The sequence below is a fragment of the Lissotriton helveticus genome (assembly GCF_964261635.1).
Source record: "Lissotriton helveticus chromosome 1_1 unlocalized genomic scaffold, aLisHel1.1 SUPER_1_unloc_5, whole genome shotgun sequence".
NCBI lineage: Eukaryota > Metazoa > Chordata > Amphibia > Caudata > Salamandridae > Lissotriton > Lissotriton helveticus.
In genome coordinates, this window is record NW_027611692.1 from 2428007 (window position 1) to 2454536 (window position 26530).

Consider the following 26530-nt stretch of genomic DNA (forward strand, 5'->3'; position numbering starts at 1 on the left):
CTCTCTTCAAGGCCTGTGCATAGTGCCCCTAGGCTCGGGGCAGAGTCAGAGGTGCTGTATGGGGTGGAATGAACTCTGGGCTCCTCTGTCCTTAAAGAGAATCCTTCACCGAGAGGCCTGTCAAGAGGAGGGGCAGAGGAGGTAAGGCCTGTCCAGGGGTGCAGAGGAAGAGAGGCCTGTCCAAGGGTGCAGCGGATGCGAGGCCTGTCCAGAGGTACAGAGCAGGTGAGGCCTGTCTAGGGAGTGCAGAGGAGGTGAGTCCTGTCCAAAGGGGTGCAAAGGAGGTGAGGCCTGTCCAGGGGGTGCAGAGGAGGTGAGGCCTGTTGTGAAGGGTTGTGTTTACTGACAATGCCGACACTCCCAGGAGCAGAATGATGAGATTTTTTAAATTCCTCCACTGGTTTTCCCACAGCCACCAACTGAAGAGTTAACTAGTGGCCGTGCGAACCCAGCCGGGGGAAAGGGGAATGGGACAGAGAAGAGACTGCCTGACCTTCTGGCTCTTCCACTCTACTCTTCCTTTCTGCCATACTCTGTTTTATTCCTTTCTTACTCCCTCTCTATCTTCAAGCATGAGTGGAAATCGCTGTAAAAGAAAAGCACACCATTACTAATTTCCTTCAATTCCTTCTCCACTTTCTTACTCTCTTTCTCTCTATTTCCTTACCCAGAGTGCCTATGGCTTTTGCTCCTCATCTATTCTTCAATATAAGTATTTTATTCTTTGGTAACCTGCATTATAAACAACATTTTAGCACCCTTTAACTCTGTGAGTTCATTTATTCTTTTTCACTCATTCGTTCATTCACTCTCTGCCTTACTTTCTTATCTTCTGAATTCTTCTTACTTCTCCCTTAGAAACCTTCTGGAGCCTCCGGCGTCAACCAAGCAAAAAAGAAATCAGGAACTGAAGTATTCAATGGGTAAGTATTAATTCTTCTCTTTATATTTCTTTTTTCCTATTTACTTTAAATTGGTATTTCTTTCTAGTTCTAAATTACCGAACTAACGAACCGACGCACCGAAGTGCTCTAACCTAAGCCTGGCACAAAATTGCACTATTTCTATCTAACTAGACTACAGAAAGAACGTGACTAATCACTGAAAATCCGTTGGTGAAGTGCATTTGGTTCTAAAATCAACCGGCGCACTTCACAGCAGGTCTAGACCTCACGCTCGTGTCCAGGAACTCAGGACTAGACCGGCAACTTCCACCGTGGTCCTCCCTGTTGGTAGTACAGGGGAGAAAGCCCTGTTCTGTGCTATAATCACCCGCGACCTTTTGCGAGCGGGTGATCTTCGCAATGCCGGTTCAATGGCAGATACTTCGAGACAAAGAAGAACTTTGATTCCTTTTTCCTGCACCCTGACACCTGTCCAGGGGGTGCAGAAGAGGTGAGGTCTGTACTGTGCTGAGGAGGTGAGACCTGTTCAGGGGGTGCAGAGAAGTTGAGGCCTGTCCTGGGCCGGGGTGCAGTGGAGGTGCGGCCTATCCAGGAGGTCTATGCCGAGGCATTGAAGGGCGGTGTGTCGCTGGCGTCTATAAGTGATGCAGTCATATCAGTGCCCCCTAAGCCTGGAGGAAACCCTGTAAGTGTACATCTTATCGCCCTCTGCCACTGCGTAACAGTGATCATAAATTCCTGCCTGAGGTGATGCGACTCGGCTAGCCTTCCTACTAGAGAAAATAGTCTCCCCTGTACAGTTGGGATTTGTCCCACATAAATCCACAGCGGTTCATCTACGGACGGTATTCGCAATATTTGCAGTGCTGCATCAGGTAAACCCAAACATGAAGTCAGCTGATGCCGATAAGGCGTTTGACTCCCTGGAGTAGCCTTTTATGGTCGAGATGTGTAGGCGGCTTGGTATGTCAGGGAGTTTGAGATCATGTATGAAGCTGCTGGACCCACAGCCTATGGCCTGCGTTTACGTAAATGGGCTCAACACAGACGCCATTCACATAGCCTGGGGCACTGGGCTTAGTGTTATCATGTCTGATGTCTGCGTCTCAAACTGGATGGTCGCTAATTTGAATCCTGGTTGGTGCACTAGGAAATAGTGACTTGTATATATATATATTTTTTTATCGTTTTTTTTTTTACTTTATTTTTTGTTATGGAATAAAACAATAACAGTCCCCCCCCCCCCAAGTGCGGCATCATACAAAAACTGTTGCATACAGAACGATAACCTCATTAAGGCACTGTAGGGGCACAGGTATCACTGGGCAAGAAATGGTCTTAAGGGATATAATAAAAATCCATATATTGCAAACAGGAGATAGCGATAGTAGACATGAGGTAGCAGCCGAGTGCCACCGACAACGCAGATCTAAAAGTCCCCATTATTCCCCCCCTCCCCTTCAGCTCCCGACCCCTCAGACGTGAACAGTTCTTCACTAGTCCCCTCAGAATCACTCAAGGTCAGACCGGCAGCACACATGATTCTCCATGCCAGTAAGTCTTCCTGCAGTCTCTCATCCCTGCGCGCGTATTGCATATGAGTCTCCTCTGCCAGAGACCACACCCGAACATCCTTCAGCCACGTGGCAATCTCCGGTGCCCTCCGCCCTATCCATGTAATGGCCACCCTACGCCGCACCCGGACTAACATAAGCTGCAATAATTTGTAGGGAAGGTTCTTTTTCTTAGGCATAGGAAGACTTGTATATTTTTACAGTGCTGTGATGTCTGCCCGTGAGAGACAGCACTTTGAATAGGAAAGCCAATAGTTTAAAGAAAGAATTCACCAAAATATAAAATAGGCTACACAAATTATAGGATGGGCTGTACAGAGTATAAGATCAGTCAAGCATAATTTGTAAAAAGAGAAAATGTGTAAATTCTTACTGTGCTATCAGATGTTAAATTTTTAGTAACCGCAATCATACTGTAGCTAGTGTTAACCTTTTTTTAAGGTTTCCATGAAAATACTGCATTAAAGAAGTACTGATAACACCCTCACAGTAATCTTGAAAATAATTATATCAGCATACTACGATTCTTTGCCGCCACCAAACAAGCAAACTGACCCAGAAGTTACTAGTTAGCCATGGCGTCTCCGGGCCATTGCTTACATTGATTGCCCCACCCAGGTCTCTAGCCCTCTGGACAGCTATCTAAACAGAGGACATGCCCTTTTGAGAAGCTGGTAACCCCAGTGCTTCTTCGAACAGTTCATTTATTGTGCCGCTCCATTTTAAGCGACCAACTCTCACCCCAGTGGCCTCCTCAACATGGTGCGATGTTTGGGTGACATTCGTTCCGCAAATTCCTGAAGCATGCATAAAGCACAAGCCCGAAATCCATCAGCCTACATCTTCCAGGATCAACACCTAACGAGAAGAACAAACGCAGAATTCAAATGTTTTGATAGACCAATGTCATAGTCACAGTTTGAGGCGCTGTAGTCGTTCACCGTATTAGCAGGTCTTTTATAATTAGGCGATCCTACCTGGAGACGGTTGTTATGTGGTCACTATTAATAAGCGTTTATTGTCCGCCATTGCAGATACACTGTCTACCTTGATACTTCTGCTTTTCCTTAACCTTTGTGTTGTTTTAAAAGTATCAGTAACCTTTATAAGACAAGTCGGTAAGCTTTATAATGTTGTCTATCAGTTGTCGCTTTATCCCCTTCTTGTAAAATATGCAAACCAAACTTGAAATAAGAAATATTTGTTGTGAGAATTGCTATTGTTGCCCTGATTTCCTTTATTGCAGCAAAGCAATGCCTCTATTATAAATCGAACATTGATTATTCGAATAGTATTGATTTCATTCCAGAGTGACTTTTGCACCATTAAGGCGATAAATAATACGTTGACCTCATATTTGAGTTTGATCAGTTTATCCTGTTAGAGTCCTGTCCTGTCCTTTGTCGTCGTTTTCTAGTGAGCGGCCTAGGCTCTAGAGGATCACAGGGCTCTCCCACTCCCTTTGCTGCGACAGTGTTCGCCTTTAGAGATGCTGATATGCAGTGCGGAGACCTGCAGTTAAGCAGCTCTGAACGAGTGAATGAAATCCATGCTGGTGGTTTGAGCTGGGATCGTGCCTTTCATGTTTATTTCTTCCATCCAGCCTCCTTCGAGGTACATACATTGTCAGATAAGGGGACAGAGGCACAGAAAGAGTAGGATTTGCCTAGTACTAAACAGTTTAAGTCTGAATAACACAGGACTACTTTTTCCAAAGGTTATTACTTGGCCACGTTACATTCTGGTGAATAGTCCATGAGAGTGGGCGCTGTGTACCCCTCCCCCCCAAAAGAGGCAATGTCTATGTGGTAATCAAACTCTCGTGTCATCAGTAGGCTAAGGGTAAGATTAATTCACCACTCACCCAACTGCACCAGGAACGTAACTGCTGGGAACACTCCTGGCAACGCATCAACAACAACATTCCAGGAGCCGCTGGAAGGAATATTTAGTTAAAGACGCATCACCACAGTCTGGGTCCATTTTTAAAAGCACAGTTTTATTTACAACTTTAGGATGGTAGTAAATACCCCGATCTTGGACATAAATGGGGGGGGAGGCATAAATTTACTTAGTGATTCCTGAAGCTCAATATTTTACAAATTGGTAGGTCAGGGTTAAACACAGAGTCTCCTGGTTGCACAGTTTCCTAGTGCAGTAAACCACACGTGGGGTGGTGGAGATCGTGAGGGAGAGGCCGAGGGACTACAATCCCAGGATAAGGACATGTATAGTGGCCCTGTCGAGAAGTAACATTTGGTGTTTATTTCCAGCATCTTTAGGTAAAGTGGTAAAGCCGGGATTAGATGTTATGTCTCCCCTCGGCCCCTCCTAGGATGATTGGTTTGTGTGTAAAGGCGCTTTCGTGTACTGCATACGTGTGAGGTGCAGAGCCCATTTCAGGTGTCTCCCTTGTATCTAAGTAACCTCTAAAGTTGTGTGCTGTTCCATAACGTTAGCGAATCTCTGCAATCTATCCTCTCACTGCATGCCCCGTCGCTGCTTTTTAGAGTCACTCCTTGTATTGAAATTCTTTGTAAAGCAGATGACCCTTGTAGGAAAGATTATAATATCTCTGACACTCCTTGGTACGTAATATCCCATACCTGGTCCAAAAAAAAAAAAACGGACTCTGCATGATTTACTATATGGTAAATACTTCCTTAAAATATTGCTCATTTTGCCCATGGTTCAGTCCATATGAAGCTAGTCTTTGCCCTCCCACCCTCTTGTCCACACAGTACACTAGATCCCGCCAGGTATTACATGCTCACCTGCATCAGATTCTTCTAGTGCCTGGCCTGTGTTATTGCATTGTTTGCATCAGATTCTCCTATTGCCTGGCCTGTGTTATTGCATTGTTTGAGTCAGATTCTTCCAGTGCATGGCCTGTGTTATTGCATTGTTTACATCAGATTTTCCTCGTGCCTGGCCTGTGTTATTGCATTGTTTGCATCAGATTCTTCCAGTGCATGGCCTGTGTTATTGCATTGTTTACATCAGATTTTCCTCGTGCCTGGCCTGTGTTATTGCATTGTTTGCATCAGATTCTTCCAGTGCATGGCCTGTGTTAATGCATTGTTTGCATCAGATTCTTCCAGTGCATGGCCTGTGTTATTGCATTGTTTACATCAGATTTTCCTCGTGCCTGGCCTGTGTTATTGCATTGTTTACATCAGATTTTCCTCGTGCCTGGCCTGTGTTATTGCATTGTTTGCATCAGATTTTCCTCGTGCCTGGCCTGTGTTATTGCATTTTTTGCATCAGATTTTCCTCGTGCCTGGCCTGTGTTATTGCATTGTTTGCATCAGATTTTCCTCGTACCTGGCCTGTATTATTGCATACTTTGCATCAGATTCTCCTCGTGCCTGGCCTGTGTTAATGCATTGTTTGCATCAGATTCTTCCAGTGCATGGCCTGTGTTATTGCATTGTTTACATCAGATTCTCCTCGTGCCTGGCCTGTGTTAATGCCTTGTTTGCATCAGATTCTTCCAGTGCATGGCCTGTGTTATTGCATTGTTTACATCAGATTTTCCTCGTGCCTGGCCTGTGTTAATGCATTGTTTGCATCAGATTCTTCCAGTGCATGGCCTGTGTTATTGCATTGTTTGCATCAGATTTTCCTCGTGCCTGGCCTGTGTTATTGCATTGTTTACATCAGATTATCCTCGTGCCTGGCTTGTGTTATTGCATTGTTTGCATCAGATTTTCCTCGTGCCTGGCCTGTATTATTGCATTGTTTGCTTCAGATTCTCCTCGTGCCTGGCCTGTGTTACTGCATTGTTTACATCAGATTTTCCTCGTGCCTGGCCTGTGTTATTACATTGTTTGCATCAGATTCTTCCAGTGCATGGCCTGTGTTATTACATTGTTTGCATCAGATTCTTCCAGTGCATGGCCTGTGTTATTACATTGTTTGCATCAGATAATTCCAGTGCATGGCCTGTGTTATTGCATTGTTTACACCAGATTTTCCTTGTGCATGTGACAGAGGGGAAACTGGAGGCCCTTCTGAGCCCCCTTTGAGGGTGTGGTCACGTGTACTGTGATCTGGAGTACCGTCTCAATAATGCACTGATAAAAGAGGAACAATGAAGTGAGATGACGATATTTCACGTTGGAGTGGCACTTTATTACACAAAAACATATGTATTTCAATAAAATGTATTGCTAAAGAACACGCTTAAGAAAACCTGGCTTCACTCTGTCATGGGTACATGCTAGATGAAGATTGCTTGTAAAATGCTGCGAGGCAAACAGAAGTGATTAATTATTAAAATGCGAGATTTGATTAACTTGAAACTTTAAGAAGACATTGAAAACCAGTTCAAGACAATATTTCGTTGTCACGCAAGTCTCCTGGAGAGAATCATTTTAGCAAGTTTAAACATTTCAGAAAGAACAAATACCAGAGGCTAAGACCCTTAAGAGGCATAATTGAATTTAGCTGAGTTATACAGAATACATTTTTATCAGGCCTAGTGCCTTAAAGCACCTAACTAGGAAGAGTAACCCTACAAGATATAATGCTGCTAAGGTACCTTAAGAATATAAGGGATTGGGTGTGGATGGAAAAATCCTAGGTAAAGTCAAGAATTCTAAGAGAGAGAGGTATTATCTTATCTGGGAAGGCATCACCTGATAGAATAGGCTTGGCAGTCCCAAATCAGATAAACGGTCGACCGGAGAATCTCGCCAAAGTCAGCTGGAGAGTTCTGTCTTCTGATTGTGATGCTGAATCTTTTATACCTGAAATTGCAGAACTGACACTGTCCTGACATATTTTCTGACACAGGTGGCTTGTCCGCATTGTCCTAGGACAGTGGGGGGCGGTCAGGTGTCCTAACGGTTGGTTGGCCATGCGTTACCGCAGAACGGAAACTATTGACCTTTTGTCCTGTACAAATTTTTAAAAATGTATGTGAGAGCGGAACTTACGCCAGGTGCTAGTATTGCAAGATGTTACGGCTTATATTTCGGCAAGCTAAGTTTCAAAACAATATTTCAGTAAAAAGTCCCAAGATGTGCCAACTTGTACCAGTTGGGTTTGTGTACGTGTGGGCGTTGGTTTTGATGCTGTGGAAAATTACTGTACTTCGTGTTAGCCCAATTTACCACGTTGTTTTCAGTGAACCAGAAATGCATTTTTAACATTATTGTGGGCCTAGTGCATTTTGTTATCCTAAGGCATGTCTTTTTGGCCTTTGCCTTGGGTCTATAACCCCAGAATTCAGGGGATTTGTGGAATTTAATTTGCTGATCATACATAGCAAAAGGTGAGGGTTTTAAAAAAAAATTCAGTTTCTCCTGGGTGTGGCCATATAGCACTTTTATACTACCAAGGTAGATATGAGATGCTCTTTTTGGTGATCAGATGGTAGAGCGTGATTTTAACCCTTCATCATCTCCCCCCTCTTGTTCATTTATGAACACACTCTTAACTGAGTATCTCGGTGACCCTTTAGCCAGTGGGGGTACCCAGGGCATGTTGTTAACATAACACTTAAAGCTGCCTTGGAATTACTCTTGTTTCTTGGCTCTTTTTCCATCTGGCCTAACAAATATTTCGGCATATTCTGCACCTGATTCATTAAGCAGGCGTTCATATTGGGCTGCTGCAGGGCTCTTGCTCAGGATGTCCCTACTTGGGGGAAGGGAGCTGTGGGTATGCTATAGTGAGTGCCAGGTGCTGCTAATTCGCTCATTTCTAATTGCATTCCAGTCCCATCCCCAGGAACCCGATCCATGTCTTCATACTTCGCTACCTGGTAGATCGCTGTGCTCGCATAATTCATCACTACAGCTTTGGTACTTAACCTTTTAATAAAGTGACTCCCAATCTGAAAGGCGCAACACAGAATTATCATAATCCCAACTATGGGTATCATTAATTTCAAAATTGCTGTTAGCCATGAAGGCATCCAGTCAAAATCGAACCAGTCCGTTGGAATAATGTCCGCAGGGGCACCTCCTTCATCGGTCATTTCTTTTCCCAATTTTGTCCACTCCTCAATGGCCCTCGCTATTGATCCGTTATCCTCATTGTTTCCTTGTATGAAAGTGCAGCAGGATTTTCCGATTTGATGACACAACCCACCATCTTTGGCAGTCAGCATGTCGAGGAAATAGCGATGTTCCAAAACCATTAGTCTCAAGGGGTGCAGTTCTTCCCTGATTGCATTTAGTCTGTCTCTGGTGCTGTTAATGGCTTTCATGACCTCATAGCGAGTTACTTCCAGCCAACGGGCATTTGCATACGTTTGGAATATTGGAACTACCCCTCCGAAAAAAAGCTGTGCCTCGTTGAAGAGGCGGAATTCTTCTGGAACTTTACCAAGGGCTTCTGCTGCGAAGTACTCCGCTGTTCGCTGGTGGCGGTGAAGGAATGTCACGTCGCCTGACATGGGGTGTGACAGTATGTGGGAGGCATTCGATGCCGGCACAACCAGATGTACTTCATGCAGAGTCACCAAAGAGCACAGTCTGAGCCACTGAGGAGGTAGGTGGAGACATAGGCGTTCTCCACAAGCCCAGTAGTAGTCCATTAATGCGGAGGTGCCAAACTGCATGTCGAAATTGAAGATAGTTGTGTTACAGTCTGTGTTACGCCCAACAGAGACAGAGTCATTACCTTTGCATCACGGCTGCTGTATTCACGGAACAGCTCGGGGGTGTCTTCTTCTTCTTCTTCTTCTTCGGCAGTGGACGGGAAACCGCTGTCTTCATTCAGGGGGACCATGGACATGTCACTTTCCTCTCTCAGTCCATTGTTTGTTGCTGCGGAGGCACAGGATTGAGGCGGACGTCCTTCCGATGGATCCATGCCTTCCTCTCGGCTATCCGGACGGCAGTTAGAGAGGAATCAGTCACTGCAAAGGGTCCATCAAACTTGGGGTCCTTCCAGTGCCTGACGTGCCTCCGGACGAAGATCAGAGTCCCAGGACGAATAGGTGGAAGTTCTGGATCGATGGAGCTCTTCTCCTTCCTTTTGGACACCTGGGCAGAAAGGAACTGCGCAGCGCGGGTTAGTGTGCACAAAAAATCATAGAGCTCAATCAATCAATCAATCACAATAATTTGTATGGCTCGCTACTCACCCGTAAGGGTCTCAAGGCGCTGAGGGGGGGGGTCGCTACTGCTCGAACAGCCAGGTCTTGAGTTGTTTCCTGAAGGAGAGGTGATCCTGGGTCAGCCGTTGGTGAGTGGGGAGGGAGTTCCAAGTCTTGGCTGCCAGGTAGGAGAAGGAGCTTCCTCCGACGGTGGATTTCCGAATTCGTGGGATGGAGGCGAGGGCGAGGCTGGCGGATCGGAGCTGGCGGGTGGGTGTGTAGAAAGTGAGGCGGCTGTTGAGGTACTTCGGGCCCATGTCGTGTAGAGCCTTGTGTGTGTGGGTGAGGAGTCTGAACGTGATCCTCTTGTTGACAAGGAGCCAGTGCAGGTCTTTCAGGTGGGCAGAGATGTGGCTGCGGCAAGGGATGTCCAGGATGAGTCGTGCTGAGGCGTTCTGAATGTGCTGGAGTCTTTTCTGGAGTTTGGCTGTGGTTCCAGCATAGAGGGTGTTCCCGTAGTCCAGACGGCTGGTGACGAGGGCCTGGGTGACCGTCTTCCTGGTTTCTGTGGGGATCCATCGGAAGATCTTTCGGAGCATGCGCAGGGTGTTGAAGCAGGATGATGAGACTGCGTTCACTTGCTTGGTCATCGTGAGGGAGGAGTCCAGGATGAAGCCCAGGTTGCGTGCGTGGTCTGTTGGTATGGGTGCGTTGCCCAGGGCAGGGGACCACCAGGAGTCATCCCACATGGAGGGAGATGGTCCGAGGATGAGGACATCCGTCTTGTCTGAGTTCAGTTTCAGACGGCTGATCTTCGTCCATTCTGCGACGTCTCTCATTCCTTCCTGGAGGTTGGCTTTGGCGGTGGCGGGGTCGTTGGTGAGGGAGAGGATCAGCTGGGTGTCGTCGGCGTAGGAGATGAGGTTGTATTGGCGGGCGATGGCTGCGAGAGGGCTCATGTAGACGTTGAAGAGGGTGGGGCTGAGTGAGGATCCTTGCGGGACGCCGCAGATGACTGTGGTGGCCGCGGATCGGAACGGGGAGGCGGACTCTCTGTGTTCTTCCGGCGAGGAATGAGATGATCCACTCCAGGGCGGCTCCTTGGATTCAGGTGTTGCTGAGGTGCTGTATCAGGGTGCGGTGGCAGACGGTGTCGAAGGCTGCTGAGAGGTCCAGGAGGATAAGGGCAGCCGTTTCTGCGTTGTCGAGCAGGGACCTGATGTCGTCGGTGGCTGCGATGAGGGCGGTCTCGGTGCTGTGGTTTGCTCGGAAGCCGGGCTGTGAAGGGTCGAGGGATCCGTTGGTCTCGAGGAAGGTGGAGAGTTGTCTGTTGACGGTCTTCTCGATGACTTTGGCTGGAAAGGGGAGGAGCCAGATGGGGCGGAACTTCTTCAGGTCCGTGGGGTCCACGGTGGGTTTCTTGAGGAGGGCGATCAGCTCGGCATGTTTCCAGCTCTCCGGGAAGGTGGCGGATGCGAAGGAGCTGTTGATGATGTTCCGGAGTTGGGGTGCGATGATGGAGTCGGCTTTGTTGAAGATGTGGTGTGTGCAGGGGTCGGTGGGGGAGCCGGAGTGGATGGTGTTCATCATGTGGGTGGTGTCTTCGGTGCTGACAGGGGTCCGGGTGCAGAGGGTGGTGGTTGGGGGCGCTGGTTCGGCGGTTGGGTGCGTGGTTTGTGCGCCGAAGCTGTTGTGAATGTCGGCGATCTTGCGGTGGAAGAACGAGGCGAGAGAGTCGCAGAGGTCTTGCGAGGGAGTGATGTCGGTGTTGCAGGCGCTGGGATGTGAGAGCTCTTTGAAGATGCTGAAGAGCTCCTTGCTGTTGTGGGTGTTGTTGTCCAGTCTTTCTTTGAATACTGTCTTAAAGCTCAGCTTTAATAATTTCAGAGGATGATTAGCTATCTGTTTTGGGCCTGGTGAAGGGTACGGTTACATTTATGGATCGTCCGGTGACAAGTTGGTGGGGCGTGAGGTGGTGATCCGAGCTTGGGGAGTTTCTTAGTGAGTAGAGGGCAAGTGTGAGGCAATAGAGCCATTTTTTACCGATGGTAGCGCTAATTTTGCTTATTTTATTTTTGAGCAAGCCGTTGAGGCGCTCACAAATGCCATTGCTTTGGGGGTGGTAGGCAGATGTTAGTTTGTGTCTGATGCCTAGCATTGTGGTCAGAGAGGAGAAGATGGCATTTGAAAAATGACTTCCGTTGTCTGTCCTAATGGCATCCGGAATTCCAAAGCGGGAAATGACGTCACGGAGTAGGAATGTGGCTGCTGCTTTGGCATCGCAGTGGACGCAAGGTCCAGCTTCGATCCAGCGCGAGAATGGGCATACCACCACAATGAGATATCGGTAATTTTGGCACCGATCAATCATGTCGACATAGTCAAGGTGGAGTTCTTTGAAGGGGCCAGATGGTTTGGGGATGGTGGAAGTGACTGTTTTGAGTGTTGGGTTTGGTGAGTACTGTTGGCAAATAAGGCATTTGTTAACAAAGAGTTGTATTAGTTCGTGGGCATTGGGAATGAACCAGTCTGCTTGCAGCGTTGTGGACATGTTATCTCGGGAGACATGTGCGGGAAGGTGGAGTTGGTCCAGTGCCTTCAGCAGTAAAGCTTGTGGCATGACAGGCTTCCCAGACATTGTTTGCCTGTAAATGAAATCAGCAGGGTCCTGCTGTACTCCCCTCTTCTTCCATAGCTCTTTCTCTATGTGGTGCACTTTCTTGTATTTCTCTGAGATGCAGTTGGGCAATAGAATTGTATTGCTGTGTGTTATCCATTGGGCAGAAAGCATTTGTGTCAAGAGTGTACTTGTTGTTGTCTGCGTGCTGTGCTGGTGCTACACTATCTTCATTCGTGTTTGTCTGGTGTACTGGAGTTACACCTTGGGCGAGTAATATTGGGGTGTTCCGGGGATCTGGCGTGATCAACGGTATGGGGGGTGCGACTGCCGCTCTGTCTGCCCAATCTGCCAGAGCGTTATCTCTGGAGAGAAAGTCCTCAGGTGTAATGAAAGGCACGGGGGGTCTGGCTGCCGCTTTGGCTGCCCAATCTGCCAGAGCCAAGTTAGTCAAGTTAAAATTTATATAGCGCACTACTCACCCGGAGGGTCTCAAGGCGCTTGATGGGGGGGGGGGGTTACTTATCAAATAGACAAGTTTTGAGTTGTTTTCTGAAGGAGAGGTGGTTCTGAGTAAGGCGGAGGTGGGTGGGGAGAGAGTTCCAGGTTTTGGCCGCCAGGTAGGAGAAAGATCTTCCTCCCATGGTGGTTTTATGGATACGTGGAATCGTGGCGAGGGCTTGATTGGACGATCGTAGTTGGCGGGTGGGGGTGTAAAAGGTCAGGCGCGTGTTGAGGTATTTGGGTCCTAGGTCGTAGAGGGCTTTGTGTGCGTGGGTGAGAAGACGGAACGTTATTCTCTTGTTGACGGGGAGCCAATGAAGGTCTCTCAGGTGACCGGAAATGTGGTCGTGGCTGGGTATGTCTAGGATGAGTCTGGCGGAGGCGTTCTGAATGCGTTGGAGTTTTTTCTGTCATTTGGCTGTGGTTCCAGTGTAGAGGGTGTTTCCGTAGTCCAGTCGGCTTGTGACAAGTGCTTGAGTGACTGTTTCGGTGGGGATCCATCGGAAGATCTTTTTGAGCATGCTTAGGATGTTAAAGCATGATGATGAGATGGCGTTGACTTGTCTGGTCATCGAGAGGGAGGAGTCTAGAATGAATCCCAGGTTGCGAACATGGTCCGTTGGTTTGGGCGCGCCGCCTTGGGCTGGTGGCCACCATGAGTCATCCCAAGCGGAGGGTGATGATCCTAGGATGAGGACTTCCGTCTTGTCTGAATTTAGTTTTAAGCGGCTGTTCTTCATCCATTCGGCTTCGTCTTTCATCCCTTCGTGTAGGTTGGTTTTGGCGGTGTTTGGGTCTTTGGTGAGGGAGAGGATCAGCTGTGTGTCGTCAGCGTAGGAGATGATGTTGAGGTTGTGTTGGCGTGCGATGGATGCGAGGGGGCTCATGTAGACGTTGAAGAGAGTGGGGCTGAGCGAGGAGCCTTGGGGAACGCCGCAGATTACTTTGGTGGCCTCTGATCTGAAAGGGGGGAGGCGGACTCTCTGGGTTCTTCCGGTGAGGAACGATATGATCCAATCCAATGCTTTTCCTTGTATTCCGATGTTGTTGAGGCATTGTACAAGGGTGCTATGACAGACCGTGTCAAACGCTACGGAGAGGTCCAGGAGGATGAGGGCAGCTGTTTCTCCGTTGTCGAGTAGTGATCGGATGTCATCTGTGGCTGCGATGAGGGCTGTCTCGGTGCTGTGTTTGGCTTGGAAACCGGACTGTGAGGGGTCGAGGGAGCCGTTAGACTCGAGGAAGGCGGCGAGCTGATTGTTGACGGCCTTCTCTATGACTTTGGCAGGGAAAGGGAGGAGCGAGATGGGGCGGTAGTTCTTAAGTTCAGTGGGGTCTGCTATAGGTTTCTTCAGGAGAGCACTGAGTTCGGCATGTTTCCAGCTTTCCGGGAAGGTAGCGGTGTTGAGGGAGCAGTTGATGATATTCCGGAGGTGGGGTGCGATGATGGAGTCGGCCTTGTTGAAGATGTGGTGGGGGCATGGGTCGGTTGATGATCCGGAGTGAATGGAGTTCATCAAGCGGATGGTGTCTTCGGTGCTGATCTGGTTCCAGGCGTCAAGGGTGGTGGTGGGGGGCTTCAGTTCGGTGGTAAGGGGGGTGGACTGGTCGCAGAAGCTGTTATGTATGTCAGCGATTTTACTGTGGAAGAACGAGGCTAGAGAGTCGCAGAGGCCTTGAGAGGGAGTGATGTCGTTGGTGTCGGCGCTGGGATTGGTAAGCTCTTTGATGATGCTGAAGAGTTCCTTGCTGTTGTGGGCGTTGTTGTCGAGTCACTCCTTGAATGCTGATTTCTTGGTGGATCGGATCAGCTGGTGGTGTTTGCGGGTGGCCTCCTTGAGGGCGGTCATGTTGTCTGTGGTAGGGTTTCTTCGCCAGGCTTTCTCGAGGGTGCGGCATTTCTTTTTGGAGTTCTTGAGGTCGGCATTGAACCAAGAGGCTTTTTTGCAGCCTGGCTTGTTGTGTTGCTTTTTCAGGGGAGCTAATTCGTCGGCGCAGTGGGTGATCCATTGTGCGAGATTGATGGCTGCTTGAGTTGGGTCCGATGATTTGGCGAGAGGGTTTTGGTATAGCAATGTGGTGAGCTGGTCGGTGGTAAGTTTGTTCCAGTTTCTGCGGGGGACTTGTTGTGGGTGGTGGTGGGTCATGGTCTTTCTGAAGTTGAAATGTACGCAGCTGTGGTCCGTCCAGTGGAGTCCTGTGGCGTGATTGAAGGAGACGTGCTTGCTGGAGGAGAAGATCGAGTCGAGCGTGTGTCCGGCGTGGTGGGTGGGGGTATTCACCAGTTGTTTGAGTCCGAGATTGGAGAGGTTGTCCAGAAGGGTGATGGTATTGCTGTTGTTGTTCTTTTCCAGGTGGAAGTTGAGGTCCCCTAGGAGAATGTAGTCCTCGGAGGGGAGGGCGTGTGGGCTGATGAAGTCAGTGATGTCTTCGCAGAATTGTGTGCGGGGTCCTGGTGGTCTGTAGATGAGGGTGCCTCTAAGTGTGGTTTTGGGGTCGGTGTGTATCTGGAAGTGGAGGTGTTCGGCGGCTGTGAGGGTGTCGTCGGAGCTGGTCGTGATGCGGATGGTTTTCTTGTGGACGATGGCGGTGCCTCCTCCTGTCTGGTTGATGCGGTCCTTTCGGATGATCTTGTAACCGGCGGGGATGGCTATGGCGATGTCGGGCGCTGATGAGGCGTTCATCCAAGTTTCTGTAAGAAAGGCGATGTCCGGCGTGGTGTTGTCTAGTAGGTTCCATAGTTCACTGGCGTGTCTGTGGATCGAACGGGTGTTGAGCAGGATGCACTTCAGGTGGTTGTTGTCGGAGCTCTGTTTGGCGTTTGTGGATTTAGTGTGGGTCTTGAAGCAGTCGAACTTGCAGGATTGGCAGGTGAAGGGTCCATGCATGCGTCCTGGGGCAGCTTGGTGACAGTCGGGGAGACGGCCGGTGTTGAGTGCAGAGAGGGTTGCGACGTCGTACATTAGGCGGGTGGAGTGAATTTTGCAGGGGGCAGGGGGTCTGGCGCTGGGCGCGGTCCAGGCGCGGACGGGCGTAGACGGGCTTACCTTTGGCGCGCCTTCGGCACGCATAGGGCGCGTCCGCTGCGCGTATGTTGCACTGACATAAGTGGATAGTGGAGGGGGCGGAGCGAGGGAGGAGCAGCTGGGAGGCGGGAGCAGGGTGGCGAGTGGGTAGGGTCAGTAGGAGCTGGAGGGAGCATGGGTGGGGCCGCGGGGGAGCAGCGGCATGGACGGGCTAAGGGCACAACAACAATGCTCGGCGAGATCACTGGCACAAAGGAGGTCGTGGGCACAAAAAACAATCCCTGGCACAATCAATGGCACAGAATGCGGTCGCAGGCACAAATAGCTGGCCCAATTGTAATCAATGCAGGCAACGATACCAGGCACAATGCAGGTCGCTGGCACAGATAGCAGGGCAGAATGCAGGTCGCTGGCACAGATAGCAGGTCGCTGGCACCGATAGCAGGGCAGAGTGCAGGGAGAGTATGTGGCACGGTCATGGGTGTCGTCATCTGAGGCTGCAATGGGATGGGCAAAGAATGTGGCAGGATTTACTGTGTGACATTTGACAACTTTCAGAGAGGGTAATGACAGTATGACTTCGTAACCTGACACTCTTTGTGTAGTTAATGTTGTCTTGGCTTTCTGAATTATAGCAAAGACAGCGTGCTCTGTGTACATTGTTAGCGAGGATCCCATGACAATGGGGGTGCTTTTATCTACAGCAAAGGCTGCAGCAGTGAGAGCTTGTTCGCAGGGGTAATGGCCTTTCATGACTGAATCTAGCATGCCGCTGAAGTAGGCAATAGGCTTGTGGCCCATGGGGTATTTCTGAGTAAGGACAGCAGTCATGACCTGACCATTGCAGTGGGTGAACAGGTAAACAAATTTTGTATAGTCAGGTGTTCCTAACACTAGTGCGTTTGTTATTTCATCTTTGAGCTGCTTAAAGGATGCTGTCATTTCAGGTGTCCAGTCTATTTTGTTGCGTTTGTCTTTGGCTGCTTTGACTGCCTTCAGCAGGGGGGCAGTTATCGTGGAGAAGTCAAAAACCCATTGATGGACATAATTAATAAGTCCAAGGAATTTTTGCATTTCCGTCACAGTTTGGGGCTCTGGGGTGTTTCTTATGGCTTCAACTCTGCCTGGTGTTACTCGTCTCCCTGATGCTGATAGTACCTGGCCTAAGTAGTGTACCTCTGTTTGGCAGTACTGAAGTTTGTTTTTGTCCACTTTATAGCCTCTGTGAGCTAAGGTGGTAAGCAGAGAGATAGTGTCTGTGCTGCACTGCTGTTCTGTGGTGCTGCAGAGCAAAATGTCATCGACATATTGCAGCAGAGTGCTGTCACATTGGAAATTTGATAAGTCTTCTTTGACAACTTTGTTAAAGTTGCTAGGGGACTCACAGTACCCCTGAGCCAATCTTCTGTACATCATTTGCACCCCTTTGAACGAGAAAGCCAATAGGTACTGGCTGTCTGGGTGAAGGGGGACGCTGAAAAACGCATTTTTCAGGTCAATCACGGAAAAGTATTGTGCATTCGGGGTAACATTCGTGAGGATGACACTCCATTGATTGGTCTTACCTTTTCGAACCGGAAAAAGGCAGGTGTTACAAGGCGATACACAGGGGTATATGACTCCCTGATCCAGCAAGGCCTGTATGGTAGGGGCAATCCCTCCCCTGCTTCCTTAGAGAGTTGGGTACTGTTTAATTCTGGGTAGCATTGCGCCTGGCTTCAAGGTTATTTTAAATGGGGTGGCAGAGCGAATAAGGCCTACATCATTGGGTCCAGTGGTCCACAGATGCGGCGGGACTTGAGCCAAGTCCGCTTCGCGCACTGAATCATATTTTTGTGAGGTAGTGGGTGTTCTCTTTTCCACTGTCACCGAGAGGGGTACCTCATACTCATAGACGATCTCTGTGATGGGATATTCATCAGGATCACCAAAGAGCTGTTCATCTGAAATGTCCCTCACTTGGTGTCCGGGCTCGATGAAGATTACACAGGCCTAGGAGCACATATAGTCGTCTCCTGCTATGAACGCCCCGTATGTAGGTGTAATGTGAAGAGCGTGTATGCCTAAGATCATGTTTCTGTCTGATGTCTGGGAGTTCTGGGACTGTGGACAGAAGAGGAACTCTTTTGGGAGCTGGACAGTGCGATCGTGCAGTTCTGGTGTGTTGGCTACAATGATGTGTACCGCAGTGGAGAACGCTTGCTCATCCACGGGGCGAGCTCTTATTTGATCCTTCAAGGAAGAGTCAATAGTGAGTGCCATCATCCTTGCTGGGGGTGTGCCTGGTATGGAACAAACCATTGTTCCATTCTCACGGAAGTGAAGGGTCATGTTCAATTTTGCCATGAGGTCTCTCCCTAAAAGGTTAACTGGAGAATGTGGCGAGTACAACAGTGGTTGCTCCAGCATCCGGTCTCCTATTTGTAGGGGTACTGGCTTGGTAAAGGGGGCCCTTGCTATTGCCCCAGAGAATCCCTGTGTGTCCGCTACTTGATCAGAAATAGGCAGATGTCCGCCTGTAATGCAGGAGTAGGTGGCGCCTGTGTCAATGAGGAAGCTATATGTTTTGTTATTTATCGTGACCAAGACGGTGGGGTCATCTTCACCGCTCATGATGCATGATAAAACTGGACACACAAGAGTTGTCTGTGGGCTGTCCTAGCAAGTGTATCCTCCAGCTTGGTATTGTTGGATAGTGCCTTGTGTGAGGGTATTGTTGGGGGTAATCACCACTCCTCCTTGGGGTGCGGTGTTTTGGGCTTGAGGCATCATTTGGTATGTGGATATTTGCTGTTGCGGCTGCAGGGGGGCTTGCATCTGCTGGGGCTGCATAGTTTGCGGTGGGGCAGGTTGAGCATAGGCATACAAGATCTTGGGCTGTTGTGAATACATCGGTCGTTGTTGTTGGAATTGTTGGGGTGCTTGTTGGCCTTGCTCTCGAAGTCTAGTACGACATTCTCTTAGCATGTGGCCCGGTTTGTGACAATAAAAGCAGGTGCGTGGCCCTGCCTCTAGTGTGGCCCTTTGCTGTCCCATTCCATTTCCCCTTCCCTGCATGCCTGTGTTTTGGTAGGTGTTATTTCTGTCATTGTTGTAGTGCTGTTGTTGGTCACTTCCATAAGCAGGTAGTGGTGATACGTATTGTACAGGGGGCTGTTGTTGCACGTACTGCGCTGTAGGCTGTGGTTGGGCCTGTACATACTGTACTGCTTGTTGGGGTGGGGTCTGCACGTACTGTACGGCTGGCTGTGTTTGTTGTTGTGTCTGTGCCTGCACATATTGTATGGCAGGCTGCTGCCCCTGTTGCGGAGTAGACTGGGTATTGGTGGCGAGCGCGTTTCGAGCAGCCTGTGGAAAGGTGGTGACTGCCGTCATTTGGCTGACAGGTGCAGCTAACATGACATTGTCTAATGCATCTTTTTTCTTATTACGCTTCTGCTGTACCAGTTTTGCAGCTGCATTTTCAATAGCTAGCTGTCTACTTTTTTCCTGTTCTATTTTCTTTTTGCAGAAATGTATGATGTGGTCTTGGATCTCAGGCCATGGTTTTGCCTCCGTGGATACTACCCCATCTAGTTTTTCCTGCACGTCTTCTGGCAGTCCTCTCTTGACCATGTGGTAAAAAAGCCTGCTGTTTCTTCCAGTTGTATTCCAGGAGTCACCTAACTCCTGGTGCCATTTTTCTTTCATTCTGGAAATAAAGTTAATCGGGTCTTCATTTGTTTGCATAGTCAGTGACATGAGAGACCCAATATCTGGAATGTCAGGGTATTTTAGTTGCAATTTAGTCCAGGCGGCTGCCCTTATTTTGTCGAATGGTTCTCCATCATACTTGGTGTCGTTCATAGTTATTAACCCTCTACTGATACTTGTGAACATTTCTTCTGCTTCCCCTCCCATGAGGGAGATAAGCAAACTTTTCATATCGCCTTTCCCTGGGGTGGTGCCTGTAGTATTTTTCTCTAGGGCCACTATCCATTTGCTGGCACCCTCCGCGAGGGGCGGGAGGTTCTTTTTAATGTTATGTTATGTTATGTTAGTTTATTTCTTCTATAGCGCTTGGCTACTCCTAGGAGCATCCCGGCGCTTTGGCGAAGAGTATCAGCAAGTAAGACAACAACATAACAACTAAAATGCAGACAGAAAAGAGGGGAAGGAATTATTTGGTAAAAAGCCACGTTTTAAGATCTTTTCTAAAAGCGAGGAGACTGGGAGCCTGTCTAAGGGAGAGTGGTAGTTCATTCCAAGCCTTCGGGGCTAGGTAGCGGAAAGATCGACCTCCCATCCTTGCACGCCTAATAGCCGGGACTGTCATCTTGGATAAACAAGATGATCTCAAAGACCTGCTAGGTGCATATCGGGAGAGACGTTTCCTTATGTACTTGGGGCCAGTGCCTTGTAAAGCTTTGAAGGCAAAAGTCAGGCTCTTGAAAAGAATTCTCTTTGCGATCGGTAACCAGTGTAAGGTGTTCAGTAGGACAGTGGCACCTGCTCTTCTCGGGAGCCCGTAAATAGCACGGGCTGCCGAGTTCCGGACTACTTGCAAACGGGTCAAAAGATATTTTGGTAGACCCAAGAAGAGAACGTTTGCATAGTCCAGTCGAGATCCAATCAAGGACTGAACAATTATCTTCCTATGCTGGAAAGACACTAAAGGAAGAAACTTCCTCAGCATCCGTAAAATGCCGAAGCATTTACCTGAAAGGCACGAAATATGTGGCCCAAAGGACAGTTCCCTGTCCACAATCACTCCCAAGTTTTTAGCCTTGAGAGACACATTGTCAGGGGGAAACATATCTTGTGGCCACCAAGCTTTCCAATCTGGTTCACAGGCGCATCCAAAAAAGAGCAATTCCGACTTATCGGAATTGCACTTTAAGCCATTACACCTAAACCACTCAAAGACCGCACCAAGGCAATCCCTGATCTGTATGCCGTCGAATGACCCGCCCCTACCACAAGTGAATAGGAGCTGGGTGTCATCGCCGTAGGATACGATCTGGGCGCCAAAGGATGGGGCTGAGAATGGAACCTTGCGGACCCCCCACCTCTAGCGGAGCCATATCAGCGGAGAAAGGGGGCGCCCAGATCGTTTGCCGACGGTCGGCCAGAAATGATTTAAGCCAATTCCACACCGTTCCCCGGAGGCCGCTCTCCCAGAGTCTTACAAGGAGGCGATCGTGAGGAACGGTGTCGAAAGCCGCCGACAGATCAAGCATTACCAACATGGCACTTCCCCCGGAGTCGAGTACTTCCCTGATTGCATCCGTGACCTCGAGAAGAGCCGACTCCGTGCTATAATTTGCACGGAACCCAGATTGCGTGTCATGCAACAGATCGTTTCCTTCGATGAAATTGGAAATCGTCCGATGTGCAAATCTCTCGGCCACTTTTGCCAGAGCAGGGAGAAGGGAAATAGGCCTGTAGTTGGCATGGATAAGGGGGTCCAGGGTAGGCTTCTTGATCAGTGGCAGGATCAAAGCATGTTTCCATGCCTGCGGAACCACACCAGTTGACAGAGAGGAATTCAAAAGGGGGTTCAGCAGGACATTTAAGGCAGGAGCCACCTTCCCCAGATGTTTAACCGGGCACGGGTCAAGTGGAGAGCCTTATTTCAAACTTGACAGAAGCTCGAGAGAAGTATCAAGGCACAGATGGGGAAATTCTGAGAGAAAAGGGCCTAGACCCTCCATAAGTGAAGGGGGGGTGAAGGGCCCGAAACCAACTGGGAGCTGGAGTGGGAAAGAGAGGCTTGAATGGTTGTGATTTTACTAACGAAGAAAGTTGCAAGCTGTTTTATCCATACTTCTGAATGAGTATGAGATGGAGTGCAGATGGCTGGAGAAGTAAAATCCAGGACAACTTTAAAAATTTCTTTACAGCCATTTTCAGCCTCATCAATTCGGCGCTCAAAATAAGCCTTTTTTTCATTCCAGATCAACTGATGGTAGGCTTTAGTTATCGCTCGAAATTTCAATTTTTCAGTCGGATCATAGACCCATCTCTAAACTCTCTCAGCCCTTTTATATCCCTGCCGTTGCATCTTTAACTGGGGAGTGAACCATGGGGCCGATGCTCTACGTTCACCTGATTTAAGCTTTTTTTCAGGGATTAAGGTCTCACATCTGGTTATCAGCCATTTGTGGAAGAGACCAAGATTCTCTTCCAAATTGCCCGGAAGAGGACATGGAAAGGTGGTAAGGGCCTCAGATAACATATCCATCGAAAGTAGATGGAAAGGACGCGAAGTCCGCGTGGTCTCTATTGATTCTCTCACCCGAGTGATAGTGGTGGCAGGCACGGAAAAGGAGATCAAGAAATGATCAGACCACAGTACTGGTTGTATGGACGTTATAGTTATAGATTTCGTTGAAAAAACCTGATCCAGGGTATGGCCTTTATTGTGTGTTGGTTCTTGCAGAAACGGAGACAATCCTAATGGGGCTGTGACGTCACTAAGTTTCATTGCATCGGGGTCAAGTATATTATCCATGTGAACATTAAGATCCCCAAGAAGAATACAGTGCTCAGATCTAAGACAGGGGACTGAGAGAGCTACTTGTAGTTCGTCAAAGAACAGCCCTGCAGGTCCCGGAGTTCTATACAGAAGAATCCCGGTACAAGCCTGAAGGGGAGAGAAATGAAGGGTGAAACCGAGAGCTTCACATCCCTGAATATTGTCTACCAGAAAGGTTGAGCAGGGAATGTTTTTATTTACAACTAGTGCTACTCCTCCTCCTCTGCCCGATATTCTATCCCTCCTAAAGATGTTGTATTCCGGTGGAATGGCGTTGGCTAAATCAGGAGCGGAGCAATCACTCAGTCAGGTCTCTGTAAGAAATAAGCATGATATATTGGAATTCTGTAATAAATTCCAGATATCAAGAGAATGACAATTCAGAGATCTGGTATTAAGAAGAGAACATTGAAAAGGAGCCGGGATATTGTCCAGCGCAGTTCCAGTAGACACCGGAAGACGCCAACCGCAGATCGAGCAACCTTTCCTTGAGGCCCGACCGCCAGGGAAGATAAGATGACATTGGCCACGGGGGGGGGGGGGGCGTAAAGAAAGTAAATCTGCCGAGGTATAGCTAGTCATATCCATGAAACAGCACAGTAGTTCAGCTAACATGAAAACACCCAGCCGTCCTGCTCCGTCCGCTGCCGAGAGGCTGACAGGCGCAGACGGGCAGGACTCTGGCAAGACTCCGGCAAAGCGGAGGCCGACCCGCTGCGCGATCCCGCTGCGCTCGGAGGACTGGTTTAAGTAGTCCCTCCAGGTGGGGAGCAAAGCGACCCTCCAGTACACTCAAGATGGTGCTAGAAGAGCGTTAAAGCCCTTCCCACGATGGCGCCCGCTAGGGAAGCAAGAGAAACCCTCAGCCACCCCGGAACCGGGCCCGCTCAAGCGGCGGTGTTCTGCCTATTAGGGTGCAGGTAAGGGGAGAGCCCCGAAAATGCTGCCAATTAAAATCAGGGTGGAAGAAAAGAAAAACGAACAAAAATACAAAACAGGGTGTTAAAAGCAAAACGCGCTCTCCACGCTGCGCAAGAGCTGCTACAAGCTGCCAGTACCTGGCTAATATTTTCTATCAAGGTGCACAACACATGAGGACCGCCTTAAGTAGTCCCTCCAGGTGGGGAGCAAAGCGACTTTCCAGTACACTCAAGATGGCGCTAGAAGAGCGTCAAAGCCCTTCCTAAGATGGCGCCCGCTAGGGAAGCAAGAGAAACCCTCAGCCACCCCGGAACCGGGCCCGCTCAAGCGGCGGTGTTCTGCCTATTAGGGTGCAGGTAAGGGCAGAGCCCCGAAAATGCTGCCAATTAAAATCAGGGTGGAAGAAAAGAAAAACGAACAAAAATACAAAACAGGGTGTTAAAAGCAAAACGCGCTCACCACGCTGCGCAAGAGCTGCTACAAGCTGCCAGTACCTGGCTAATATTTTCTATCAAAGAGTCAGGGATGTGACCCATATACACCCCCTAGTCGTGATTAGAAAATCACTTAAATACTGAACACAAAATGACCCGCACCAAGGTACATGAGTTAAACTTATATTGACAAAATTCTATGGCTTTCTTCTCTGTGTATGACCAGCAGTTATAAATTGGGGGGTCCTTTGCCCTTTTGTATAAAAGCGGCATCTGGCGGGTAATTCCTGCACCTTGATGCTTTGGTCTTGTGGTGTCATATTGCCTGGCATATTTCTGCCAAAATTTGAGACTGGCTCGCATATAGGCATAATCCCAATCCTCATCCCCTACACCCTGCAGGATACATTCTACTGCTGTGGATATGTGCTGAGGTTCGAAAGACCCTTCTCTTGGCCAGGGGATCATCTGCGGGGCCAAAGACTCTGTCCATCCGGCCAGATCGTCTGTGAAGGGGTTGACAGCATAATCTGAATCCTCTCCTTGTGTCACTATTTTGTTGGGAGTCAGGCCATCGTCCCGCAGGGCACATGGTCTGCTGAGGAACATGCCATTACCCTTTTTCGCTCGAGTGTTGCGCATGGAAGCGGTGCCAGTGACATCATAGTGGATGTCCTCTGGGCGTCCGTGTGTTCCCAACACTGTAAGTCTTTCTACCTCTGTTGTCCTAGTCCTCCTTCTCCCCCCTGTATCCCCTGAATTTGGGAATTCCTGATGTTCGTAGAATGAGTTTGTCGCATTTGGGGCGCGTGGCTGGCTGGATGAGTCTACCATGGCTGTGGCGGATGGTGGGGCAAACGGATCCACCACAGGTGCAGTATGTCGTGGTGGTGGCTCTGGGTGTGTGGAGTGGACCTGTGCTGTCGTGGTAGTCGCATTGGTGTGGTCTAGTGCAGTTGTCTGAGGGCAAGGGGAATGGGCGCTGTGGCACAGTACTTCCATCAGTTCTTCGTTGTCTCCCATGTCCCGAGAGATACCTGCGCTAGTCAAAGGTGTGGATGGGAAGTAGGCTGTCTGCTGTTTACTACGGCCATGTTCCCCAGTCCCTCCTGTATTTTCAATAGGGTTTGTCTGTACAGTAAGTTGTGGTGAAGTGTTCATTATTGTTTGGGTACTGGATGGTTTAAAGTGGGCAATCTTGAGGGTCTCAGATAATCTGTCACTGATTTGTTCTAACTTTAATGAGGCACGTCGGACTACCTGAGATATGTCGTCGTGTTCGGGGTTGCGTGGAATTTCTCTGATGAACATGTCTGTTCGGGTATCCCCATTTTGACTGCACTCTAAGCTTTTATTGAAGTCTGCGGCCATTCTCCATGTGTCATAGTGGACTAGATACGGTGCCGGAGGGCCCTGTAACTCCCTGTCCCTATTCTGTGGTTGGACAGAGGAGAATGTGATCAGTGGTTCGCCTGCGTTTGTGCCGCAAAATGGCATGGGGTCTCGGGGGGTGGCCTCCTGCTCCTGGAGTTGTGGAGCATTGGCATCACGGAGGCCGTTGAGATCAGGGTAGTGGGGGAGTGCATGGCGAAGCGAAGCGGATGAGTGGTGAGATGACATGCGTGAGTTGTTTGATGGTGCAAGGGACACATTGTCGGAATCTTCCTCTTCCTCCTCAACAGGCAGGACTGCGACGGAAGTGGGGTTCAGTTGTAGCATAAACTGCGCATTTATTTGTCCTGGTAAACCTGGCACCGTGGCGTGCAGTGTTGGACTAGTACTAGTGATAGGTGTTACAGGTGGGGGAATGTCTGTGGCTGGCACTGTGATGGGTGTGGGGGCTGGCACTGTGACGGGTATGGGTGCCGGCACTGTGACCGGTATAGGTGGGCCACTGCTGGTGCCGGGTGGTGCCGATGAGGCAGCACTACATTCAACGACAGGTTGAGGGTGTTCGGATGTGGTAAAGAGGTCACTTGGGAGTTGACTGTATCCAACAGTTCAGAGAGATAAACGGTTAAGGGGGGGTCCGAGGAGAAAAAAATTATTATAGACCTACTGGTACCTAGTCCCCCAACTAGACACTAAAACACACGGAAGGTACAGAAGGTCTCAGAAATACCGAGGGAGAGAAAAGAAAATAGCAAATCTCTCTATTGGGACCTAATAGTGTCCTCTTTACATGCCCAGAATACACAGTTAATCTGGAAACAACCAAGAAAACAAAAACAAGAGAAGATGCACAAGGAGAGGAAAAAGATACCCATCAGCCCACTCATAAGTGGAATCTCGTCATCTGGGTATATGTTGGTAAATGGTGTCCTCTAGGGTCTGCCTTGGAAACGATCCATAGGACTGCCTAGTGATGGACCCAGAACATTTCACCAACAGATGACAGTATATGAGCGGGAGGGGTTGAGGTTGCAGTGCTCAAAGAAAAAGAAGAAGAAAAGGAAAATAATCCAAGTGATTCTAAAAATACCTACGATGATGTCATGAAATACTTTATTAGGGCTGACCATCAAAGTGGTAAGGTTAAAAACAGTATGCTGATAGCATGTAAGGAATTGCTACCCACCAATGTTGTTATTCGGTCAACATGTTTCAGCCTCAAGGGCTTTCGTCAGGACCTATGGTGCTACTGCAACACTTACTTAAGTGATGTGAAAGTGGGATCTACATCTGCTTTCCAAACTGAAAAGAGTGTATCTTCTCCTGCATAGATACAATACAAAAGACAGAAACAGAGACATGGACAAATTATGTCAACAAAAAGAAGTGCACAGACTGCAAACTCTCGTTTCTATGGTCTTTATAATATGGCTATGAACACTTGAAAGACACTCACCCTTATTGTGGGGAGAGAAAACCTCACCTCACCTGGCCACTGCTCAGGAAGAAAGGGAGGCCACGCACTGGAAATAAACAGAACACTTAGAAAGTTATAACCAGTGGTAGTAGAAACACAATCTACAGACAAG

General features: G+C 48.8%; 1 long non-coding RNA gene across 1 annotated transcript in view; it reads left to right on the forward strand.

Annotated features, from left to right (window-relative positions):
- Positions 1 to 856: 856 nt before the first annotated feature.
- Positions 857 to 26530, forward strand: part of LOC144806148 (uncharacterized) — a 1180470-nt gene continuing 1154796 nt past the window's right edge. The window contains exon 1 of the long non-coding RNA XR_013605699.1: positions 857 to 923. This is a non-coding gene — a long non-coding RNA (uncharacterized LOC144806148). The remainder of the gene's footprint in view (positions 924 to 26530) is intronic.